Raw genomic sequence first — 6,021 nt, forward strand, 5'->3', positions numbered from 1 at the left:
CGAAGAACTGGGGTTTATTTTGGTGCGGAGGGATACGCTGATACACCGTATGGAGAAGGGGCTGCTCTGATGACTCCCTTTTCTAATGAAAAAAAAAAAGAATAAAGGAGTAAAACTGAATGATACGTGTCTTTATTCACTGCATGCAAATGAGGGACTAACGCTGCTTTACGGTGCACACTGGAGTTTGACTGTTACAGCTCTGTAAACAAGCACTGACCAAAAGAATGGTCCTGGAAGTGTCTAAAGATGCAATGCCCAGTGCCACGTGGTGGTAGAGAGGTACAAAGACCCCAACATTTCAGTGATGGAGCTGTAATCCTTTGGGATGAGTCAGAGAGGTGTTTGGGTTCCACCATCGGTGCCTCACCCTCTCACTTGGGTCCAGTATTTTCTCGCAGAAACATCCCCAGGACAAACCCAACAGCAGGTTTAACCAGACATGAACATGAATGTGAAGATGAAGGGTGGTCTCTACTTTTTTTTTTTTTTTTTTTTTTTCCCAGTACTGGATTAAAAAAACAGCCCCTGGTATTTGATTTCTCTTTTTCCGTTAGCGCAGCTCCACTGCTTCACGCCTCCAGCCAAGTATCACAGGGGTCAGAGGATCGTGTACCTTTCTTACGCAACGCTCCCTCTGTTACACCGAGGGCAGTAGGCTCGGGTGGGTTTGTGAACGCTGTGTTGGAAGCAGTGGAGTTTTCCATACGCTTTGCTTTTGTCACTTTATCGCAGCTTCATTGAGCCACAGCTGAGTGACGAGGAAAAAGCTGTTTCTATCAGGGACCGCCGTCGTCGGTGCCATCAAAGATCTGGGATCAGTTCGTGTTTGGGAATGAACGCTTAAATCCCATTGGCAAACAAAGGCAACACTGAAGAGAGTGCGCTGGAGTTCAGCTCTGGTCGAGTGACATTTTGTTAATTTTCTAAATCGAAACCATCTGTAGACGTGGCGCTTTTCTTCAGACTTTAATTTATCTGATCTTTAGCACAAGGGGATACAAACAAATCATCAAATGTGTGCCACGTCTTTTGCACAGGCCCTGGATGGTTCTGTTCTGTTTAAAAATAATTGGCAGTAAGATTCATGCACAGAAAACATGACGTGAAGTTACATCACTGTTAATGTGGAGTTACAGTTATTTCGAGGGTTGTGGCCTAAAGCCTAGAGAAGTTGGTTTGGGACGGAAGGGTCACCGGCTCAGTTCTTTCAACCAGCAGGAAACATGGAGCAGAGGAGGTGTAGAGACGGTGAAGTGCTGATTGAGTGTGTTTACATGCACTTAATAATTAACTCTTAATCAGATTTCAACATGTTCCAGTGGCTGAGATCGGAGTAAGGACTAAGTTACTGATCTCTCAGTGCATTTACCACTATTTCTTTCAGATTTCGCGGTCTGTACGTGTGCACAAACGTAACCGGACCAAGTGTAGAGCGTCTCCAACACACACCGTTCGACACGAGTTCTCTCACCGTTTTGTACGTGAAACAAATCATTAAGCGCTGTTTAAGTGAACGAGAGTGATGGAGAGAGTAATGTGTCCAAGAACAGACCCTCAATCTCCATCTCAGCAGCCGCTAAATTTCCTCCGAGGGAAGGTGTAGTGTTAGATATCTTGTGAAAATAAGATTCATATTCACAGGTGACGTGGGTCCATGTTTAAAAAAGCCACAGCAGAACATTAATTTTCCTGTGATGTTATTGGCTGTTGAAATCAGTTTATTGGAAGTGCATGTGAACGCATTAATCTGGCTGCTCACAGAATCCGGTTCTGTGCAGTTATTGAATTATTAGGTGCTTGCAAATTGCCATATATTGCTTATACATTCTGAACAGGCTCCATAACCCTGGAAAATGTTGCCATAGCAACGCCAGGAGCAAAGCGATGAAGGCCTTGTTGTTATAACAGTGGCATTTCATTATAATACGCCTCACATCATTGAGTTCTTCTCCCCTCTATGAGCCCATCTCTGACCACATGCCCTCGTCCCTCAGAGAGATGTGGCATACAACAGTCACATCATTCTAGGAGCAGATGACTGGGGCATCACAAGTATGAGACCAGAATACCCCACAGCAGCTGCAAGTGCTCCTGAAGGAAGGGTCAGACAGCAGACAATGCCACTGATGACCTATAGGTATGTGCCCTCATCAGTGTTTAATATTTCTGTATGTCCACTGACAGAAATGTGATTCTGGACGTCATGAAAACTGATATTCACCAATCACATACTTCGTCAGCCCCCGTTCCCCCTGTTCTTCAGCGCTCAGGACCCCCACAGAGCAGGTGTGGCGTGGTGGTGGTGTGTTGGGCTGGTGCGAGTGGATCAGACACAGCAGAAGCTTTTGTAGAAGAGTATGCTGTGACTAGGGAGAAGCAAATATAATGGTGTGGAAACACTGTTCTCTCTGGTTTACGTTTAGAAGCGCCATGTTTTTTTTAAGGTGGAATGGTGTTTGAGGAGAAAAAAAGACTTGTTTAGTAGCACTTTTGCTAATGAATGTTAGCCGTCTCCTGGATTTAGAAATCATTCCACCTTAAATGATCCGCAACAGCACAAATACATCACTATTACCCACCTATGGAGCAGGAATAGAGCAACATCCTCATCTCAGTTTGTGCTTTTCAGAGTTCTTTCCGTCATAACTCCAATGCCTTTGCTTTGTCAGGAGCAGAGAGAGAGGGAGAAAGCCTAGCGCTGCATTTACAGACACTTGGAGTTTCATAAAGACATTGCACCAGTCCTGAGCACGCTAACAGGTTACAGAGCTAATGAATGCAAGGAAACATCTCCAGGATTTCATGAAGAGTGTTTTATGATTACAGTCGTGAATGTTCCCTTTTAAGCCCATTTCCTCTCATACAGTGGAAAAATCCACACATTCCCAGAGTTCAAAACACTCCCAGATTCCTCCGTGTTGCCTCACACCCCTGTTTATGAAGAATGAATAACAGTCTAAAATGGAAGAAAGTGAATATTCAAACCCACTCTGCTGGTCCCTAAATAAAACCAGGCGCTCAAAACATACCCTGATTATAGGATCAAAGGCTCGTGCTGACGTCCCAGGATCATAACCGGATTATCAGACATCATCTCCAAGGAATGAAGAAGTCTGATAAAGATCACGAGGCGGGGTCGTGGACATGTTGGAACACTGGAGGTGCTTTGCTGAAGAGCTTGATTTACGCTAGAACAGTCATCGTCAGGAGGGGCTCGGCTCGGCACAGGGGCGGTCCGCAGTTGGGCAGGTACTTGTCAAGGAGTGCAGCTGGTGGCACTGTCCTTTAATCAGTTTGAGACACAAAGTACAACCACAGACTCTTGAAAAAGCCGGTCCTGTTAGTGGGGTGGGTTCTGGAGGTGGGGCTTAAAGCCTGTCCAATGAAAGCAGCGGGCCGTATTTTGAAGACCCCGGGTATAGTCCAAGTTCCCATAGAAACAATGACACAAGGATGTAACGACGATATTTAAAACGTTTATCAAAATGAGGCCAAAAGGAATTAGGAACACATCTGTAAACGGGCCATAGGTTAAGTCTCTTTGGGTGGTTTTCTAGACAAGAATTAAGCCTATGTGCCTTTAAATAGAAAATCCCCGTTCAAAATACTGTGTAGTCCAGGACTAGGCTTAATCTCTGTCTGGGAAACTGTCCCTTTAAAATGTTTTGGTATTTCTGTATTTCACCATTTCTATTTTACACACAACACTCCTCACAGACAGTGACCTGAGGAGAGGATCCCACACAGGACCCTGAGACCCCTGCAGCGCCTCCTGCCTCTTAATCTGATTACATATGGACGCCCGATAGAACCTGGGTCTTTAAATAGGGTTTTGTCACAGAAGCCATGTTTACAACTCCTTCACTGTTCTCTCCTTTAAATATTTGGGCCTTTTTCGCTTATGGATTCCTCTGAGACCAGACCCACCCCCTCCACAAACTCTGACTCATTCAGGTTGGGATTATTGAATGCTGCTGGTAGTTTTCCACTGCTCAGGCTTAGAGCTGCTGATCTGATAAAGCTGTAGTCACGAGTGTTGATCTGATAAACAGGGTTATTCCATTTGTAAAAGGGAGGTGTTGTCCTCTGTCGGTGCAGGATGAGCTGCTAGAGTGAACAGTTCGGGGGAAATGACCCAATGGTCATCTTCAGCCTTTGAGGGAAAGAGCCGAGTCACTTGTTGTTCGAAGTGACCACACACACGTTTACTAACATTAGAGTCTTTCTCTGGCAGCACTTCACTGTGGGGCAGCGTTCAAAAGGACAGAGGACACACTCAGGCTTGTACAAACATTTATGGACACCTGCTCGTCCAACTTGCTGGGCAGGGCTTTATCCCCCTCTAGCCAACACTAGGCACTGAGCAAGGTGACCTGCTCATAGAGAACACACCACACTCCTCACAGACAGTCACCCGGAGGAAACCCACGCAGACACAGAGAGAACACACCACACTCCTCACAGACAGTCACCCGAAGGAAACCCACGCAGACACAGAGAGAACACACCACACTCCTCACAGACAGTCACCCGGAGGAAACCCACGCAGACACAGAGAGAACACACCACACTCCTCACAGACAGTCACCCGGAGGAAACCCACGCAGACACACAGAGAACACACCACACTCCTCACAGACAGTCACCCGGAGGAAACCCACGCAGACACAGAGAGAACACACCACACTCCTCACAGAGAGTCACCCGGAGGAAACCCACGCAGACACACAGAGAACACACCACACTCCTCACAGACAGTCACCCGGAGGAAACCCACGCAGACACAGAGAGAACACACCACACTCCTCACAGACAGTCACCCGGAGGAAACCCACGCAGACACAGGGAGAACACACCACACTCCTCACAGACAGTCACCTGGAGGAAACCCACGCAGACACAGAGAGAACACACCACACTCCTCACAGACAGTCACCTGAAGGAAACCCACGCAGACACAGGGAGAACACACCACACTCCTCACAGACAGTCACCCGGAGGAAACCCAAGCAGACACAGGGAGAACACACCACACTCCTCACACACAGTCACACGGAGGAAACCCACGCAGACACAGGGAGAACACACCACACTCCTCACAGACAGTCACCCGGAGGAAACCCACGCAGACACAGAGAGAACACACCACACTCCTCACAGACAGTCACCCGGAGGAAACCCACGCAGACACAGAGAGAACACACCACACTCCTCACAGCCGTCACCCGGAGGAAACCCGCGCAGAGACAGGGAGAACACACCAAACTCCTCACAGACCGTCACCCGGAGGAAACCCACGCAGAGACAGGGAGAACACACCAAACTCCTCACAGACAGTCACCCGGAGGAAACCCACGCAGGACCCTGGAGCTGTGTGACTGCGACACACTACCTGCTGAACCACAGTGACACCCTGAATATAGCTCAACAAATATATATATATATATATATATTTTTTTTTTTTTTTTTTTTATATATGTGACAGATATTATGTAAAATATTTGAGGGTGAACTCTTTGATTGGTCTGTGGACCTGGACTAACATAATACAGTCACATGGCTAACAAAGTTTGTTACTTTAATTAGTGTTTGTTAGTGTGGAATGTAGATCATAGTGTTTGTTGTGCTGTATTTGTTTAGATGTTCAATAGGTCGATTAAATGTTCATGTGGGCAGCAGTAGGTTTGTGGAGGGTTAAGTGGTCCACCAGTTACACTCTGGTATAGTGTATAGAGAATATGAATGTATAGGTATGGGAAATCCTGGCCACTGGGAGAGCTCAGTTCCTGTGCTTATTGAAGCTTATGTTCCCATCAACAAGGGTATTACACATACTACACATAACAAATGACAGCTTCTGAGTGGCACAGGGTCTAAGCAGTGAACCCATTATCAGAAGATCATCACTCCTTCAAAGCTACAGAGTACAACAGGCCTTAGTCTCTGGGTAGAATGGCTCACAGCGCTGGCTGGTGTGGGCATCTCTCCACTGATGTGACAGATCTGGGCAGTTTGCAT

This window comes from Hoplias malabaricus, chromosome 5 (genome assembly GCF_029633855.1).
Source record: "Hoplias malabaricus isolate fHopMal1 chromosome 5, fHopMal1.hap1, whole genome shotgun sequence".
Classification (NCBI taxonomy): domain Eukaryota; kingdom Metazoa; phylum Chordata; class Actinopteri; order Characiformes; family Erythrinidae; genus Hoplias; species Hoplias malabaricus.